The sequence below is a fragment of the Macrotis lagotis genome, chromosome 2, assembly GCF_037893015.1.
Source record: "Macrotis lagotis isolate mMagLag1 chromosome 2, bilby.v1.9.chrom.fasta, whole genome shotgun sequence".
NCBI lineage: Eukaryota > Metazoa > Chordata > Mammalia > Peramelemorphia > Peramelidae > Macrotis > Macrotis lagotis.
Window position 1 is genome coordinate 84,038,149 of NC_133659.1, and position 21,906 is coordinate 84,060,054.

The window sequence follows — 21,906 nt, forward strand, 5'->3', positions numbered from 1 at the left end:
TAGATAAAATTGGATATATGTCTATATATGTACATACTATGTAGTTATAGAGATATATAGTTATATACAAATGTATGTGCATGTGCATATATGTACATATCTCTCTCTACATATCTATACATCTTTATATATACATAAAGATATATGTTATATATGTATATATATATATACATATTCACATGTCTATGTACTGATGAATGTAGAGTACTGTAACTACTTGACTTGTTAATTAAGTCTAAAAATCAGGTTATAGTTCCATGCTTACACAACTTAAGTAATCTTTTATTAGTTATAAAAAGTGGTTCCAAGAAGATGATAATGATCCCAGAGTAATGAGTTACATCCCCTGTGTGTTCTTGTCTCCTACCTGCCATCTCAATGATCTTTACCTTTTATCATTATCATTATCAGAAGTGAACTCAAGAATGAAGATTAAATACATAAAAAATTACCTTCTCTTGAAATACAACTGAAAAAGAATATTCTGCTGAGGCTATGAAAGGTGCTTTATAAATTTACTACACAATTTTTAGTTTTCCTAATATTGTGAGAACATCTAGTCTGGTTCTATGTCCCTGAATCATTCACTTAATCTCTTGGCTCTGTTTCCTCATCTGTTAAGTAACTTCTAATCTGGACAGATTTATCCTAATTCTCAATCTTGCTTAGCAGAAGTCCATACTAGAATATTTTCTGAGGGAATCGATGAAAGGAAGAAGGAAGGAAGGAAGGAAGGAAGGAAGGAAGGAAGGAAGGAAGGAAGGAAGGAAGGAAGGAAGGAAGGAAGGAAATAAATTTAGTTATACATGAAGCCATTTCTTGCAAAATTCTCCAAAATTTTAGTTCCATTAAAAAGCCAGAATTGAGCACACCATATATCCCTATCAACTTCTTTAATCATGGAACAATAGTCAAAATAATTTTCAGTTTTATTTAAGGATAAACTTAACAATTTAATGATCTATCTGACCTTAATACTAAACAATTTTAAAAATTACATTTTTTAAAAAAGATTATCATGCATCTTTTTTTCAACTCTTTAATAGTTTATTTTTCCAACTACAGGCAATGGTAGTTGTCAACATTCATTTTTTTGCAAGGTTTTGAGTTTTACATTTTTCTCCCTCCCCTTTCCCACTGGCAGAAAGCAATCTAATATAGCCTCTACATTTATAACTATACTAAACTAGATCCTTATTAATATGTTGTAAAGGAAAAATTAAATACAAATGGAAGAAAAAATTAGAAAAATGATATAAAATATAAGATAACTTTAAAAAATTAAAAATAGTAAGCTTTGTTGTGCCTTTAAATTCCACAGCTGCTTCTCTAGATATGGATATTTTCTATCCAAGTATTTTAGAATTGCCTTTGATTATTGTACTGCTGAAATCAGCAAGTCCATCATATTTGATCATCACCCTGTGCTGTTAGTGTGTACAATCTTCTTCTGGTGGCAACTAGTTGGAGCAGTGAATAGAGCACTGTTTCTGCAGTCAGGAGGACCTGAGATCAAATGCGGTCTCGGACATTTAATAATTGTCTAGCTATGTGACCTTGGGCAAGTCACTTAACCCCATTGACTTAAATTAAAAAAAATTAAATATCTTCTTCTGGTTCTGTTCATCTCATTCAGCATCATTTCCTGCAAGTCTTTCCAGGCTTCTCTGGAATTACATCCCTCATGATTTCTTAGAGAACATTAGTGTTCTGTCACATTAATATACTATAATTTGTTCAATCATTCCCCAATAGATGGGCATCCCCTCAATTTCTATTTTTTTGCCACAACGAAAAGAGTTTCTATGAATATTTTTGTACATGTGAGGCTTTTTACCCTTTTTCGTGATCTTTTTGAGATGCAGATCCATTAGTGGATTGCTTGATCAAAGTGTACATGCATCATTTTTATATTATTTTCCACAAAAACAAGGATGCATGGATGGTTTTCCTGAGTTTTTGCAGTAATAAAACTAGATATAAAATAAAATTAATTATAATATTAAAGATTTAACATCATTTTTTTGGTATGTAGAGGCCATCTAGGTCAATGCCCACTTCTTACAGATGAAAGTGAAGCACTTAATATTTAACTGACTTCACATGTTCAGTGGACTGAATATCTTTAATTGTAGTGCCTTAACTGGGGTTATTTCTTTCTTAGCCTATTTCTTTACACATGACTGAACCATTAAAAAGCGATAGCATTTTCTTATTTTAGAGTTCTTTTATGTTGTTGTTTTGTCCTTCATTCTCGAAAAAGATCATGACATCAGGGAGGCGATACTATGACAAGCATGTGAATTGGATTTGACTGAGGGGGCAGATTTTGCTAAGTCACCAGCCTCACTTTTTCCTCCACAATCATCTGGGTCCAGTGGCCAGACATGAATGAGGATGACTGGAGATGGCCCTGGATAAGAGGCAATCAGTGACTTGCCCAGAGTCACACAGACAGTAAAAGTGTCTGAAGTTGGATTTAAACTCAGGTCCTCCTGACTTCAGGGCCAGTGTTCTATTCACTATGCCATCCAACTGCCTTAGAGTCCTTTTACGTAGTCCCATAGGAGACACTACATATTTCCATGGGTCTTGACTTGCAAATAATAATAGCCAGAATATAATAAATGTGAAAAATAGGTAAAAAAATCTAATTTGGAGAAGAAGATCAGTAACTTTCCATATTTCTTTAGAGATTGGTATCAGTGTTCAAGAATTACTAATTACAATCACTCTTCTCTGTAACCAAAAAAGAAAACCACAGGAACCTAAAAAAGCTACATCCCTCACTGGATGAACACATTAAAGTCCTTTTAATAAGGATTTTTTCTCTCTTCCTTTAAAATGGTAATACCTGCAGTAGTCTGAAGCTGTTATCATAGCTATTAATGCAATGTCTACATGAGTGTTAAAAATCAATTAAATTTCATTTAAAAGTTTGTATATCATTTCATCTCATTTAAGGTGAATAATTATTTCTAGTAATCCAAAAAAAGTAAAAAAAAAAAGGCTTCTACACATTCTGTATTTCCTAAAGTTTGTTGAAAATCCCTGAAAACCTCAGATGCTTGAGTTTCTCCCTCTTGCCAGCACCATGGACAAGTCAATGGGTGACACTCATATTTGAAAAGCTTTTCATAATTCTAGCTAATTTAAACACAAATAAAAAGTGAGCACTTCACACACATTCTCTCTGTTCTATTTTTTAAAGCTGACTATGTAATTTACATTTTAAGTGCTCATTAATGTGAAAAATGTCAGTACTGGAGAAAGAGCAAATAAATTACCTTCATTTCTTTTCACTCTTTCTAATTATTAATCTTGAGACCACAAAAGCTATGCCGAATTAACATGAGTATGAATTTATAATATACTACATCACACAGTGGGTGAACACATTATATTCTTTTTAATTAGAGTTTTTTTTTTCTTTACTCCCTTAAAATGGGAATACCTGTAGTAGTTTGAAGCTATTATCATCATGGCTATTAATGTAATGTCTACATGAGTGTTAAAATCAATTAAATTTTATTTTTTCATTTCATCTCATTTCAGATGGATAATTATTTCTAGTAATCTAAAAATTAGCTATTAGCACCAGGATCTTAGAGCTAAGAAATGAAGTGATTTTATATCTATATATCTATATCTATATCTATCTATCTATCTATCTACCTATCTATCTGCCGAGAAGAAAGAAAGAGAAAGAGCAAGATTGGGAGAGAAATGATAGAAAAATTGCATTAAATATAATTACTTTTCTTCTAAATCTTATAACTTTATAAATTTAAAACATATAACCTTTATGAAAAGGAAGTTTTCAAAGAAGAAATTAAAATTTCAAATAATTATATGAAATATGATAAATCATAATTGTATAGAAAAATGCAAATTAAAATAACTGTGAGGTACCATCTTACTCCAACAGAATGGCTGACAAAAAAGGGAAAACAATGTTGGACATTTTGTGAAGGATTGGGACACACAATTGGTGAGTTGTGAACTAATACAACCACTCTGGAGAACAATATGGAACTATGCCCAAAGAGTAATAAAACTGATCATGCATGCCCTTTGATCTAGAAATACCAGGGATAGGCCTATATCCAAAAGAAATCATGAAAAATGAGAAAAGTCTCACATGTTCAAAAATATTCATAACACATTTTTGTAGTGGCAAAGAATTGGAAATTGAGAGGATTCCATCAATTGGGAAGTGACTAAACAAGCTATGGAATATGAATAATAAGAAGCACTATTTTGGGGGGAGTTTTTTGGCAAGGCAATGGGTTTAAGTGACTTACCCAAGATCACAAAGATAGGCAATGATTAAGTTCCTGAGGCCAAATTTGAATTCAGATCCTCCTGACTCCATGGCCAGTGCTCTATCCACTGCACCATCTGGTTGCCCCAGTATTATTGTTTTATAAGAAACCAGGAATGATTGGCCTCTAGAGAATCATGGAAAGAATTACAAAAGCTGATGCTGAGTGAAGGGAGCAGAACCAAGAGAACAATGTACACATTAGCAACAACATTGAGTATTGATCAAATTTGATGGATGCAGCTCCTCTCAGCAGTTCAGTGATCTAGGACAACCCTTGGAGACATGTTATGGACAATGCTATCCCCATCCAGAGGAAGACAAAGAAACCAATACAAAGCCTACAGAATTTGAATTAATGTTATGTTCACCTTTTAAATAATTCCTCTTACATTTTTCCTTCTTATCTCATGGTTTTCTTTTTTCCTTAGTTGCAATTCCTCATACATAAAATGACTAATCTATAAACATGAACATAAATGTATCCACAATATTCAATTCACCAAAGTCTTCACTGCTGAGGGGAGGAGAAGTGTGAAGAGAGGGTGTAAGTAAATTATAAATATGTATGTACATGGGGATGAATTTTGAAAAACTCATAACCTGTAATTGTAAAAATAAAAATAAAAGTTCAATTGGAAAAATTATAGATCCAAAACTAATACTGAAGATGTATCTTTTTAGCATTTTGAGAGACTCCTGAAACTAAATTAAAATAATAAATATATAAATAAAAAGTAAAAATAATATAGATGAAAAACAATAACAATAACAAGTAAAAAGAAATAAGGAAATGCATATGCTTGACCTCTGAGGCAGACTAAGATGGTGGCACAAATCTAAGAAGTTCCCTGACCTTCTCAAAACAATGTTGAATGCCACCTGTAAATAGAGCCTAAAACAACCAAACTCTCTCTCTCTCTCTCTCTCTCTCTCTCTCTCTCTCTCATACACACACACACACACACACAAACACAAATACACACTAAACAACAACAGTGAACAACTTTTCAGCAAGAATTGGAGGAATGTTGGGAAAAGGTCTGTCTCACATGAGTAAAATGGCAGTGTAACCCAGTATGAGTGGGAGAAATGGGAAATCAGTAAAAGGCTCTGTGTCCCAATACAACTCAAGTCCTGGCTCAACAGGTGAGCAAAACAGTGGGCCAAGAATGTGGGTCACAACCCCCATCTCACAAAGAAAGGTTAAAACCCTGGAATGTAGGTATGGAATTGGGATACCCTAGCACAAGAAACAAATCATGACACCAGAAATGCCAGAGTGAAAGTCAGGGACCAAATACCCAAATCCTAGCACAAAAACTTGGGACTATAAAACCTATGCTCCTGGGAGTAGAACTCAACTAATGAAAAAGAGAAAGTGGGGTTGGGGGGAAGAATGCCAATGATACCAAGCTACTATTCTGATGGGGATGATAAGCATGCCATCTCAGAAGAGAAAGTAGTGACAAAATTCCTACAAGTAAAGTTTCAAAGTAATTTATAATTATATATATATATATATTTTATAATTATATATTACATATATAATATATATATAATTGAAAAAGACCTCTTTAAAGTGTACAAAAATCTTCTCAAAGCCAAAGAAGATTAAAAAATAGAAGAATGAGAAGATAAATGAGCAATGCAGGAGAATTATGAAACCTTGAATAAGGAAAACAATACCTTTAAAATTAAAACTGACTGCAATCAGCAAAAAGAAACAATTTAAATACAAAGAAAACAGATTCATACTGGACCTATCAGCCTCAACATTGAAGAACCAGAGAACCTGGAATACCATATATCGGAGGACAAAGAACCTGGGATTACAACCAAGAATTTATTACCCTGTAAAATTCATCATATGCTGTCAGGGGAAAAGTGGATATTAAATAAAATAGAGGACTTCAGAATTTCCTGACACAAAGACCAGAATTTAAAGGAGACTTCATTTGTCAAATATATGACTCAAGAGATGCATAAAAAGGTAAATGTAAAGGAGGAGAAAAAACAAAACTAAACAGAACAAAATTTTAGTCAAGACCATCAAATTATATACAACCCCAAAGGGAAGATAAAACACTTCTACCTCTTGAGAGTTTTGCTTCTTTTAGGATAATTCAAGAATCTAATATAATTGAAGAGATTGTACTTAGAGGATATGGGTATAGTCAGATCTTCCCTCTCCATCGAAGAGGTCCAAGATGACATCACTGAGACAAATAGCACTGTTTAAAATCAGGGATTTAACTCCAAACTTAATTGTCCCATTATCCTTTGATTTATTTTAATTCTGCTGTGTTGACAAAGCTTAGGACTTTCACTGATAAGGGCATCATAAACTGAGTGGGCCTGAGTCAGTGTCTCCCCTAACTCACAATCATTGGTAAAGTTTTTTATATACAACCCCAAAGGGAAGATAAAACACTTCTACCTCTTGAGAGTTTTGCTTCTTTTAGGATAATTCAAGAATCTAATATAATTGAAGAGATTGTACTTAGAGGATATGGGTATAGTCAGATCTTCCCTCTCCATCGAAGAGGTCCAAGATGACATCACTGAGACAAATAGCACTGTTTAAAATCAGGGATTTAACTCCAAACTTAATTGTCCCATTATCCTTTGATTTATTTTAATTCTGTGTTGACAAAGCTTAGGACTTTCACTGATAAGGGCATCATAAACTGAGTGGGCCTGAGTCAGTGTCTCCCCTAACTCACAATCATTGGTAAAGTTTTCTAGAGAGACCATCAGAGCCTCCTAGTACTTAGATTCCTTTGAGGTTCTTATAGTTAAATAAATCAGGATTGGATTTAATCCTTACTTTAGTTAATCTGTTAAGTACCCTGGGTGAAGGGTAAAGTGTGGGAGAAAATAGGCTTGGGGAAAGGGGTACAAATAGTTCAGGAAATAATTTGGTTTTGTATAATACTTTGGCTCATGAGATTTGTGTGTCCTTGGAGGGTACTTGTAAAGGGAGTGAAATCAGAAATGATTATGATTTGATAAAATTCAAGACTCATGAAAAGTATATTTCTAATAAGACAGAAGAGGGGAGGGGACTTTGTTATTTTGAGAGAATTTTGCTTATCAAACAATCAAGCAAGCAAACAACCAATCTGTGATGGTACTTTGATAACACTTTGAGTTTATCAAGCAATCAATTAATTAGATCATGATTGCTGATACATGACTAATAATATATGAATGACAAATAACACCAAGTAAAGAGGCACAAAGACATAATTTTAAGAGGGAAGAAGGGAGGGTGTGAACACTCCATAAATTCTATTCAATAGATTTGGCCCAGAGAGAGAATAAGACACATTCTCACTTAGGTTTAAAAAAATCTACCCTACTCTATAGAGAAGGGGGAAGGGAAAGATAATAGTAGAATGTATAATAAAAGGGAAGTCTAACATATAAATGAAAGTAAATGGAAATTTATTTTGGAAAATTAAATTAAAATTTTGGAATTTTTTATTTAAATGGAATTGTTTTTAAATTAAATGGGAAATTAAATTTAAAAATAAAGTAGAACTAACCACCTGGGAAAGGAAAACTACTTTAAAAATCAGATTGGATAACTGGAAAAAGAAAGCAAGTCATCTAAATATAAAATTATATAATTGGAAACATTTAAAAGTAAAAGAAAACTGGAAAAAGAAAAAAAAAGTTATCTAAAAGTAACATTAATTCATTGAAAAGAAACTATCTGAATAAACTAAAACCACAAAATTGAATTAGACAAATGGAATCTAATGACTCTTGGAGACACCAAGATTTTATTCCATCTAACAAAAAGCCAAAATGCTGGAAAAATAGAATAAAATAGAAAGAAATAGAAGAAAAACAACCAACCTAGAAAACAGATGCTGAAGAGATAATTTACAAGTTATTGGTCTACTTGAAAGCCGTGATCAGAGAAGGAGATTAGAAAATGTTGTTCAGGAAATTATCATGGAAAACTCTCCTAATATTCAGGAAGATGAAGAAAACATAATTCTTGAAAGGATCCAACAGTCATCTCCAGAAAAAAGATACCAAATAAAAACTCCAAGGTATATTGTAGCAGGTAACCAAAAAAAAGAAGGAATTTAATTACCAGAAAGCCACAGTCAGGATTATGCAAGAATTATTAGTTTCAACATTAAGGTATTTGAGGGCTTGGAATGTGGTATTCCAAAGGGTAAAGGATCTTAGATTACAACCAAGAATGTATTTCTACTGGGTCTGTTGGAGGGACTTCACTTGGGAAAATAATGTGAGTTAAAAATTGATTATAATGTGAGTATGCTTACGACTTTTGAGAACAGTATTTCTAATAGGACAATTAAAGGAAGCACACTTGCTCAGAGGGTATAAGTAGAAAGTGATTATGATATAATGATGCTTATAACTCTTGAGATTTGTACTTCTGTCAGTACAGTTATCAGAGTATACTTTCATAGAAGATGAGGGTACTAGAGAGCTATAAAATAATAAGATAAAAAAAAGGATTGTGCTGGGAGAAGAAGATAGAGAGATTAAAGGATAAATATCATGAAGAGGAACAATGGACCTATTATAGTAGAGAGAAATTTGAGAGACTGTGAGCACTGTGTAAATCTCAATTGTTTTTAGAAAGATTTTATTTATTTTTAGTTTTACAATTTTCCCCCCATTCTTGGTTCCCTCCCCCTACTCCCCAAAGAAGGCATCCCATTAGTCTTTATATTGGTTCCATGTTGTACATCTATCTCAGCTGAATGTGATGACAGAGAAATCATATCCTTAATGAAGAAAAATAAAGTATGAGATAGTAAAATTATATAATAAGATAACTTTTTTTTCTAATTTGAAGGTAATAGTCTTTGATCTTTTTTTTCAAAGTCTATAATTCTTTCTCTGGAAACAGATGGTATTCTCAAATGCAGACAACTCCAGATTGTCCTTCATTGTTGCACTGATGGAATGAGCAAGTTCATCAAGTTTGATCATCACCCAGATGTTGCTGTTAGGTTATACAAAGTTTTTCTGGTTCAGCTCATCTCACTCAGTATCAGTTCATGCAAATCCTTCTAGGCTTCCCTGAATTCCCATTCCTCCTGGTTTCTTTTTTTCTTTTTTAGATTTTTCAAGGCAATGGGGTTAAGTGACTTGACCAAGGCCACACGGTTAGGTAATTATTAAGTGTCTGAGGTCGGATTTGAACCTAGGTACTCCTGACTCCAAGGCCGGTGCTCTAGCTACTGTGCCACCTAGCCACCCCTCCTCCTGGTTTCTAATAGAACAGTAGTGTTCCATGACATGCATATACCACAGTTGGTTAAGCCATTCCCCAATTGAAAGACATTCACTTAATTTCCAATTTTTTTTTGCCACCACAAACAGGGCTGCAATAAATATTTTAGTACAGGTGATGTTTTTACCCTTTTTCATCATCTCTTCAGGGTTTAGACCCAGTAGTGGTATTGCTGGGTCAAAGGGTATGCACATTTTTGTTGCCCTTTGGGCATAATCCCAAATTGCTGTTCAGAAAGGTTGAATGAGTTCACAGCTCCTCCAACTATTTATTAGTGTCCCTGATTTCCCCCATCCCTTCCAACATTGATCATTATCCTTTTTGGTCATATTGGCCAGTCTGAGAGATTTGAGGTGGTATCACAGAGATGCTTTAATTTGCATTTCTCTAATAAGTAATGATTTAGAGTAATTTTTCATATGATTATGGATTGCTTTGATTTCTTCAGCTGTAAATTGTCTTTGCATATGCTTTGAACATTTGTAAATTGAGGAATGGCTTCTTTTTTCTGAGAATTTGACTCAGTTCTCTGTAAATTTTAGAAATGAGTCCTTTGTCAGGCATACTTAGTTGTAAAAATTGTTTCTAAATTTGCTACATTTCTTGCAATCTTGGTTACAGGGGTTTTATCTATGAAAAAGTTTTTAGTTAAATGTAATCAAATTAACCTAGTTTATTTTTAATAATGTTCTCTACCTCTTCCTTAGTTATAAACTGTTTCCCTTTCCATAGATCTGACAGGTAAGCTACTACTTGATCTTTTAGATTTTTTATAATATTATTTTTTATGACTAAATTCTGTCTCCATTTTGATCTTATCTTGGTATAGGGGTGAGGTGTCAGTCTAATCTAAATGTCTTCCATACTAACTTCCAATTTTCTCAACAGATTTTATCAATGAGACAGATTTTATTCCAATAGCTGGAGTATTTGGATTTATCAAAGAGCATATTACTACAATCATTTCCTGCTATTACACCTAACTTATTCCACTGACCCACGACTCTACTTCTTAGCTAACATCAGACAGCTCTGATGACTGATGCTTTATAACATAATTTTAGATCTGCTAATCCATCTTCTTTTGCCCTTTTATTTTCATTGAATCCCTGGAAATTATTGACTTTTTATTTCTCCGTATAAATTTACTTACAACTTTTTCTAACTCATTAAAGTAATTTTTTGGAATTTTGATTGGCAGGGCATTAAACAAGTAGTTTAGTTTTGGTAGAATTGTAATTTTTATTTATATTATATTGTATTGTATTGTATTATATTGTATTACATTGTATTACATTATATTACATTATATTATATTATATTGCATTACATTATATTACATTACATTACATTATATTATATTATATTATATTGCATTACATTATATTACATCACATTACATTATATTATATTATTTATTATATTAACTCGATCTATCCATGAACGTGTTTGCCCAGGTATTTAAATCTGATTTTATTTGTATGAGAAGAGTTTTTGTGTGAGAAGAGTAATTGTTTTCAAAAAATTTTTGAGTCTGCCTTGGCAGGTAGACTCCCAGGTATTTTATTTTGTCTGGGGTTACATTGAATAGGCTTTCTCTTTCTAGCTCTTTCTGCTGTATCTTGCTAGTCATATATATAAATGTTGAACGTAAATCTTATTCTTAACAGATTTGATTCAAAGAGGGAATGACATACATTCTCAATTAAGTTTTTAAGAAATTTTTCTTATCCTATAAGAAGAAAAGAGGGAAGGAAGAATGGAGGAGGGGTAATAAAAGAGAGGGGAAAAGTAAAATTAGAGGCAATCATTAAAAAAAAAAAAACTAAAAGCAGAAAGGGAGAAGAAATGGGAAGGAGAATTATAAAAGGGAGAGCACATTGAGGGAGGCAGTATTCAGAGGCAAAACACTGCTGAGGAGTGATAAGGGGAAAACAGAGAGGAAAGTACAAGGGGAAAATAGAATGGAGAGAAATGTTATAATCATGACTCTGAATATGAACAGGATGAAATTTCCTATAAAAAGGAAGAGGAGCATAATGAATTTAAAATCATACTTCTACAATATATTGGTCACAAGAAGAACATGCGAAGCTGACATAAAGATATAAGTAAAAGGCTGGAACAGAATATAGTATGCTGCAGTTGAAGTAAGGGGGGGGAGGAGGGATAACAGTCCAAATCTCTGTTAAAGTAAAAGCCAAAATAGAGCTAATTAAAAGGTACAAGTAGGCAAACTGCACTGTCCTGAAAAGGTACCATAGGTAATAAAATAATATCAATATTAGCCTATGCACCAATTGGTATAGAATCTAGATACTTAGAGGAGAACTGAAAGAAGTTACAGGAAGACACAAACAACAAAACTATGTAAGTGGGAAACTCAACTTCCCTTTCTCAGTTTTAGATAAATCTAATAAAAAAATAGAAGAAAGAAAAGGAGGTGAATAAAATTTTAGAAAATTTAGATATAATAGACCTCTGGAGAAAACTCAATGGGAATAAAAAGGAATATATCTCCTTCTCTGTTTTACAAGATAATTATACAAAAATTGATCATGTATTGGGACATAAATGCCTCAGTATCAAATGTAGAAAGGCAGAGATATCAAATACATTCTTTTCATATCATGATGGAATAAGAATCTCTTGCAATAAAAGATCAAATGAACTGGAAACAAACAATATTAAAGAATGAGCGAATCAAACAGCAAATCATAGAAAGAATCAATAATTTAACCCAAGACAATGACTATGGTGAGACATCATACCAAAACTTGTGGGATGTAGCCAAAGGCTATGAGGGGTACTTATATATCTTTAAATTCTTACATGAATAAACCAGAGAAAGAGGGGAGATCAATGAATCGGGCATGCAAGTAAAAAAGTTAGAAAAAGAAGAAATCAAAAATCTCCAATTATATACAAAATTAGACAATCTGAAAACCAAAAGAGAAATTAATAAAATAGAAAGAAAACTATTGAAATAATAATTAAAATTTAGCTTGTTTTTGGGAAAAATGTATAAATGTTTGGTTAATCTGATTAGAAGATAAAGAAATTATCAGAATTACAAACGAAAAGGGTAGAATTTTCACCCCTATGGAGGAAATTAAAAATAGTAATTTGGATGTATTTTGTCCAAATATATGCCAACAAAAAGGTCAAGAATATCAAAGGAATTAATTAATAGAATGCAAAAGGAAGTGACCTAGCCATACTGGATCCAAAACTATATTATTAAGTGGCAGTCATTAAAACTGTCTAGTAACAGTTACAAAATAGAGAAATGGATCAGAGAATTAGATTATGTACAAAAGAAAGAGTATTAAATGACGATAGTAATCTTTTGTTGGATAAACCAGAGACTTTCTTTTGGGTTAAGAGCCCACTATTTGACAAAAATTGCTGGGAAACCTGAAAAATAGTTTGACAAAAACTAGATGTAGGCCCATATCTCATAACCTATACCAAGATAAGTTTGCAAATGGGTACAGGATTTAGAAATAAAAGCACTTTTCAAAAGCCAATTAGTAAAACAAGGAATAATTTATCTGTAGGATCTATGGAATGGGGAGAAATTTATGATTAAAAAAGAGATAGCAAATATTATAAATTGTAAAGTAGATAATCTTGACTACATTAAATTAAAAAAAAGATTTTGCACAAATAAAATTAACCAACTTTAGAAGTAATACACAAATATGGTTAACAATTTTCATAGATAGTGTTTCTGATAAAGGCCTCATTTCTTGACTGTAGAGAGAAATGAGTCAAATTTATAATACCACTCATTCTTCAATTCATATGAACTGGCAATTTTCAGATGAAGAAATTAAAACTATAGTGATATGATGAAATGTTCTAAATCATTCCCGATTAGATAAATGTTAATTAAAATAACTCTGAGGCACAACTTCACAGTTATCAGATTGGCTGAAATGTCAAAAAAGGAAACTGATGAATGTTGGAGAGCATGTGAATAAATTGGAATGCTAATGCACTGTTGCTGGGATTGTGAGCTAATCTAACCATTCTGAAGAGCACTTTTCAAACTGTGTCCAATGGACAATAATTGCTTTTCTATATCCCAAAAATATCATATAAAGGGGACAAAGACCCACATGTAGAAAAATATTTATAGCTGTTCTTTCTGTAGTGGCATAGAATTGGAAATTGAAGGGATTCCTCTTAATTGCGAAAAGGCTGAACAAATCATGGTATATGACTGATACTATTCTGTAAGAAATCATGAGTGACTGGACATTAGAAAAACTTGGAAAGAATTGCATGAATGGATGCAGAGTGAAATGAGCTGAACCAGTGGAGAACATTATACACATTAATAGCAACAGATGATGGATGTAACTCTTCTCAGCAGTTCAGTGATCAAGGGTAATCTGAGAGACTTGTTATGGAAAATGCCTTCCACATTTGAGGGGGGAAAACAAAACAAAACAAACAATGGGTTCTGAATGTAGAGCAAAGCATATTATATTCACTTTTAAAATATATTTTCTTCTTTCTTGTGTTTTCCCCTTTAGTTCTAATTCATTTTTCAACATGACTAATATGAAAATATGTTAAACATGATTGTGTATTGTTGTTCACTGCCATGGGTAGGCAGTAATAGAGGGAGTAGAAAAATTTAGAATTCAAAAGTCTGCAAAAGGATGAATGTAGAAAATTCCCTTTGCATGAAACTGGGAAATAAGTAAATGAAAGAGGAAAATAATAAAGTCATTTTTCCATATTCAAAAAATAAAATAAAAACAAATATCTTAAGATGGTTCTATGGGGTCTACCAAAATACCAAAGTATGAAGGATATCCCTAAAATGGAGTCAAATAAGCAAGACAGCTGTGGATTGAAATTCTTTGTTATTAATCAAACTAGAATAGATAAGTCTATATTACATATATATGGACGAAAAGTGACAAAGAAAATTCTTTATCTCAATGACATTCTCCCATCTCAGTTTTTGCTCTTTTCTCCTCTTCTAATATGTTCATTCTTTCTCAGGCACAGCTATTCTGTGTTTTCATCTGTGTTTTCCAATTTAGGAGGAACATTATCTTATTTTTCACACTAAGTGAATTTTAATTTTTTACCATGCTTTGGAGTATTCGTATTTAAAAACAGGCTCACAAACATCATAAAAGGTTAAATAAGTAACAAATACTATTAATAATTGTTACATGGCTGGTCATAGAATTTTAGGTATTAGCTCAATGAGTTACGCTCCCAACAACTTCAAAGCTCTACCACCTAAAGCTGAAATTCCAAGTGTCATTTCAAACACCCCCTTGTCCTAGATGCCTAAAGATAACCCTGAAAGGGCCTCAGACTTCTTCTATACATAACCACTTATGAGGAAACTCAGGACAGGACAGGAAAAGTGTCCTACTTAGGTTAACATAGGTAATTTGTCTTTGGCCCCAGAGTCAGTGCTTTCCCCCTTGTACCAAAACAGGCCCATTTTTCAATCACAGTCAGTGAGCATTAATTAGAAATCTACCAGGTGAAAAACTTTGTGTTTAGTGTCATTTTTTTTCTGAAGGAAATCACAATCTATTCAGGGATATATAATGCAAACAGATATACATACAACATACATAAGGAAAATAGAAAATAATTAAAAGAGGAAAAACTATAATTAAAGGGATTTGGAAAAATGATTTCTGTAGAAGGTGGAACTTTAATTGGGGAAGAAGGAAATCAGGAAAAAGGAGGAAAGAGAAAATTATAGGCATGAAAGATAAAATGAAATAATGTCAAGAGCCAAAAGATGCAGTGTCCTATTCATGGAACAGTAAGGAGGTGAAAATCACTAGAATGAAGAGAATGTGGATACATCATGCAGAAATGTGTCTAATACTTTTGCAAATCACCTCCCAAGCTGTTCAAAAACTATCACTGAGTACTTAGACATTTCTTCTGTCCTAAATGTTGGGTACCAATGAAGACTACTACTGTCAGAAGGCACTGGGTGCCAAAGGGAGATTTTCTTAATTTTCAGAAATTAATTAATTGGAAGAAGGAAGCCATCTCTTGCTCAGTCTTGTGGGTCATTCAGTGAATGAATTAATAGGAAAGTTTAGTTTGTCACATCACACAGAGTCTTTTCTTTCTTTTTAAAAATTTAATACTTTTCCCCATTAAATGCAAAAACAATTTTCAAAATTCACTTCTAAAACCTTGAGATATGAATTTTCACCCTTCCTCCCACCCCAATTACCCACATTGAGAAAACAAGTTATTTGATTGAAATGTGTAGTCATGAAAAATCTTTACCACAATAGTCATGTTGTAAAAATAAACATATCCTCTCAAAGAAAAGAGAAGCCTCAAGAAAAATATAGTTTAAAAATATGCTTCATTCATTCTCTATTCAAAGATATCAGCTCTATCTTTGGAATGGATAGTATTCTTTATTATTAGTCTTAAGGAGTTGTTTTGGGTCACAGCACTGGTGAGTAAAATGTCATTCACAGCTGATCATGCTGCAATATCGCTGTCACTTTTTATATAGTATATTTTCTACTGTATCTATTCATATTTTTTCCTGAGAGCATTCTGTTCATCATTTCTTATAAGAAAATAATATTCCATAATAATCAAATGCAACAATTTGTTCAGTCATTTCCCTCAATCTCTAGTTCCTTGCCCCCAGAAAAGAGCTATTATAAATTTCCTTATACAAATAGGTCCTTCTGTTCCTAGTTTTCATTACTTCTGAAATACAGATCTGGTAGTGGCATTGCTAGATTTAAGGGTAGGCATAGTTTTATAGCCCTTTGGACATAATTCCAAATTATAGAATTGTTGAAATCTTTCACAATTCCTTCAACAATGCATTAATTTCTCATTTTTCCTATATCCCATCCAACATTTGACATTTTCTTTTTCTATCCTAATAGCAAATCCAATAGATTTAAGGATGTGCCAAAGAATTGTTCCAACCTGCATTTTTCCTATCAATAGTGAGTTAAGATAATTTTTAACAATGATTTAAATATGGCCCTGGAGTCAGGAGTACCTGAGTTCAAATCTGGGCTCAGACACTTAATAATTGCCTAGCTATGTGGCCTTGGGCAAGCCACTTAACCCCATTTGCCTTACAAAGAAAAACTAAAAAAAATGATTTAAATAGCAACATTAATAATAAGCTTATCTGAAAATTATTGATATCTTTTGATCATTTATCAATTGGGGGTGGCTCTTTTTTTAATAAATTTGACTTAAATCTTTGTTTGAGAAATGAAAACTTTATCAGTGAAACATTTCAATATTTTTGCCACAGTTACTATTGCTAACTGCATTTCACTCCAACCTATTGCCTCCACCTCCATTTATTCTGTTCTCTCTCTCCTTTCTCCTATTCCCTTTTTCAAAAGTGTTTGCATCTGTATACGCCTTCCCACAATGTTCCCTCCCTTCTATCTTCCTCTTTTCTTTTTCTTTCCTCTCCTACTTCACTCTTAGATAAGATATATTGCTATACCCAATTGACTATGGATGTTATTCCCTCTATGAGCCAATTCTGATGACAGTAAGGCTCCCTCATTCCCCCCACCCTCCCTCCACTCTATTGCAAAAGTTTTTTCTTGCCTCTTTTCTGTAAAATAACTTAGCCCATTCTATCTCTCCCTTTCCCTTTCTCCCAGGACTTTCCTATCTCCTACATTGAGTCTATCATTTAAAAAAAACTATCCTTTCAAGTTAAACTCCCCCCTGTGCCTTCCTATATTTGCTCCCTCTAACTACTCTAATAAATCAGAAAGTTCAAATGAGTTATCAGCAACATCTATATTTGCAGGAATAAAAATAGCTCAAGAACATTAAGTCTTTTAAGATTTACCTTTCCTCATGGTGGAGAGAAACTAGGCACTGTGCTAAAGTCTCCTAGCTTTCCCTAAGAATTAATATGAATCAAGCCTCTTAAAAGAAGTCAAATCCATGAAATTCAGATAGAGCAAAGGAGAACATCTTCCAACAAGGTCTGTCTCAGGGGACTATGGTTGAACCTGCAGCAGACAGCAGAGAACCTAAGCAGAAGAGGAAGGGTGAGACCCCAAACTAACCTCAGAGCAACCCGAGAAGTTTTGGGTTGGTGAGCAGGCAGGAGTGCAATGCAGTGGACTGGGGAGCAGCTAAACATCAATATGATCAGTTCTGCTGACCTGGAAAACCAGGGCCATGTGCTCCATATCCATATTTTCAGTGGAGTCCCCTTGTTTCCAGTTGAGTCTCCCCCCCACACACATCCCTGTGAGAGAAAGGTACTCTTCTCAGAACAAACACAAACCCCAAACCCAAAACCCCATCTCCACTCCCATCCCCAGGTTCATGTGTGGGCAGCAGATCTCTCTCAGTACTGAGATTAACTAAATAGTTGAAGGACCCAGCCCACATTGTCCAAGGATAATTCAGATCCTGTTGCTCCCCTCCCCCTGCTACCAGGTCTAGGGAGTGGACCACAAATCAAGCTCACAGTCACTCCAGAGAACACCTCTGGCACCCCCACTGGTGGGTCCACTTGGGGTTACTAAGCCCAGTGAGCAAAGCCTCTAGGGTTTCTAAAACCAAAGGTCTGTGAGCCAGCCCCCACCCCAACAACAGGATTCTAGGAAAATGAAGAAAATCCAGTGGAAAGGAGGGCCCACAGAAAACACTTTTAAGACAAAGACACTAACTCAAAGAGAACTAGAACTTTTGAGGATAATATGAATTGGACTCCAAGACTTCATAGAAGAGAACAGGAAGGAGTTTAAAAATCAATTGAAAAAAATGGGAAAATAGACTCGAGAGAAAATTAACACTTTGCAACAAGAAAACAAATTACTTATAAAATACAATTGTGCAAATTCAAAAAGTAAATAATTCTTTCAAAACCTCAACTGGGCAAATGGAAAATTCCTTCAAAAATAGAATTGACAAATTGGAAAAGGGGTTAAAAAAAGGTAAATGAAGAAAATTCTTCTCTAATAAAAGGAATGGAATCTGTGGAAACACATGATTTCATGAGAAAACAAGAATCTATGAAACAAATCAAAAAAATTGAAAAAAATTGTCAAAATGTAAAATACCTAATTGGCAAAACCACTGAGCTTGAGAATAGATCCAGGAGAGACAACTTAAGAATCACTGAACTTACAAAAAAATACTGAAGAGAAAAAAGGCCTGGACTCAAAATTATAGGATTTAATTATGGAAAAATTTTCCTGACATCATGGAACAAGAGGGCAAAATAGTTATTGAAAGAATTCAACAATATCCTCTTGAAAGCGATCCCAAAATGAAAACACCAAGGAATATTCTGGCCAAATTCCAAAACCATCAGATAAAAGAGAAAATCCTGCAAGCAGCCAGAAAGAAACAATTTAGATAATAAGGAGCCATAATAAGGATTATACAGGGCATGGCTGCATCATGATTAAGGCAACAAAGGACTCAGAATGAGATATCCTGAAGAGCAAGAGAGCTTGGAATGAAGCCAAGAATGTAAATTGAGCCTTGTCTTTGAGAGAAAAAGATGGACATTAAACTAAATCAGAGACTTCCAACTTTTCCTGATGAAAAGAGAAGAGCTAAATAGAAAATTTGGACTTCAAACAGGAGACTCAAGAGACACATGAAAAAGGTAAAAATGGGAAGAGGAAAAAAAAACTGCTATCCAATAAGATAAAACTGACTATATCCTCACCTGGGAGAAAGATTCTCAAACCTCTTGAGAATTGTAACTTTATTAGAGAGAATATACTTAGCCATGACTTACCATTACTTTGTTTTTAGGTTTTTGCAAGGCAAATGGGGTTAAGTGGCTTGCCCAAGGCCACACAGCTAGGTAATTATTAAGTGTATGAGACTGCATTTGAACCCAGGTACCCCTGACTCCAGGGCCCATGCTTTATCCACTTCGCCACCTAGCTGTCCGACTTACCATTACTTTAAGAGAATGATTTAAAAACTATATCTCCTTTAAAATGGAGTCATTACAGAGACAGGAGCATGGAAAAGACTGAATGGGGTAAATCACATCACATAAAGAGGTACAAAGGACCTATTGCAAGAGAGGGGAAGAAGGAGGAGGTGAGAACTGCTTGAATCATACTCTCAACAGACTTGGCTGAAAGTTAAGATACACACACTCAGTTAAGTTAAGAAACTTATCTTACCTTTCAAGTATTAAAAGGGAAAAGGGGAGGGGGGAGAAAATAGGAACTAATAGAAGGAAGGGAAGGAAGGGGAAAAGAGAAAAGGGAAAGAAAGGGGAGGGGAGGGTGGATATAAGGGGGCAAAAACACTGAAGGAGGTGATATTCAGAAATAAAATACTAGGGGATATGGATAAAGTGAGAAAAGGGGGGAAATACAAACAGAGGAAATATAGCATGGGGGGCAATAACGAGTAATTTTAGCTTTGAATTTTAATGGGATGAACTCCCCCATTAAACATAAATAAATAGAAGAGTGGATTAAAAACCAGAATTTTACAACATGTGGCTTATAAGAAACTCATTTGAAGCAGAGAGATAAATAGAGAGTAAAGGTAAAAGGTTGGAGCAAAATATATTTTGCTTCAGCTGAAGTGAAAAAAGCAGGTGTAGCAATCCTTATCTCAGACAAAGCAGCTGCAAAAAGAGATCTCATTATGAGATGAGCATGGAAACTATATCCTCCTAAAAGGTACCATAGACAAGAAAGCAATTTGAATGTTAATTTTGTATGCACCAAGTGCTGTAGCATCCAAATTCGTGGAGGAGAAGGTGAATGACTTGCAGGAAGACATAGAAAGCAAACTCTACTGGCTGTAGAATGCAACCTCCCACTCTCAGATTTAGATAAATCTAATCATAATATAAACAGGAAGTTAAGGAGGTAAATAGAAGGTTAGAAAATGTTAGAAATGATTTATAGAGGAAATTAAATGGGGATAGAAAGGAATATATTTGGCACTTAAACAGAAATTGACCACATACTAGGGCATAAAAATCTTATAATCAAATGCAGAAAGGAAGAAATAATGAATACATCCTTCTCGGAGCATAATGCAGTAAATATCAAATGCTATAATAGGCTTGGAGAGAGAGACCTCAAACTAATTGGAAACTCAATAGCCTCAGTTTCAAGAATTAGTGGATCAAACAACAAATTATAGAAAGAATTGATGTTTTCATCCTGTATAATGACAATAACGAGACAACATACCAAAAGTTTTGAGATACAGCCAAGGCAGTTGTCGATGAATGCATGAATAAATTAGAGAAAGAGAAAATCAATTAAGTAAATATGCAACTAAATATTAGAGAAAGAACAAATTTAAAACACCCAATTGTGAATTTAGAAATTCTAAAAATTAAAGGAGAAATGAACAAAATTGAAAGCAAGAAAACTATTTTAAAAACAAGAGTTGGTTTTTATGAAAAAAGCAATAAAATTGATAAATGGTTAATTTGATTTTAAAAAGAAAGATTAAAACCAAATTGCTGGCATCATAAATCAAAAAGTTAAACTTACCCTCAATGAGGAGGAAATTAAAGTATTAATTCAGAATTATATTGCCCAACTGTATACCAATAGCTTTGAATAAGTGAAATGGACAAATATTTAGAAAAAATATAAATAGTCCAGTTTAAATAAAGAGAAAATTAAATACCTAAATAACATGATATTAGAAAAGAAATTCAACAAATCATTGTACTCCCCAAGAAAAAATCTCCAGGACCAGATGGATTCACAAGTGAATTCTATCAAACATTTAAGGACAATTGGCTCCAATTCTGTGTAAAATCTTCAGAAAAATAGGTGAAGACGGAACTCTGCCTAACTCTTTCTGTGACACCAATATGGTGCTGATACCTAAACCAGGAAGAGTCAAAACAGTGAGAAAATTATAGACCTACCTCCCTAATGAATATAGATGCAAAAATCTTACATTAAATCTTTTTTTGTATTTTCAATTTTATTTCAAAACAACTTAAATATTTAGATAAATGATTTTAGTATATAAATTTGATTGTTTTTTTATACAGAATATAAAGAGGGAAACCTCATTAGTCTTCCATAGAAAGTGTTTTACAAGCCTGAAGGATACTTTCTGCACACAAGTGTTTCCTCTCACACATAAAGTACTGGGAAATAACTGCCTAATGCTTCTACACATAAATTAGAACAGGTGACACTGCATATCAAAAAGACCGTGAGAAACATTTTAGTCAATCAGACACAAAGCAGATGTGACACAGAAAACTGTGCAAATTCCAGTAAGGCCAAGTCAGTAACTTTAGTTG

At 33.5% G+C, this 21,906-nt stretch overlaps 1 pseudogene; it reads left to right on the forward strand.

Annotated features, from left to right (window-relative positions):
* The first annotated feature begins 415 nt into the window (after positions 1–415).
* Positions 416–21,906, forward strand: part of LOC141511074 (small ubiquitin-related modifier 2 pseudogene) — a 36,169-nt pseudogene continuing 14,678 nt past the window's right edge.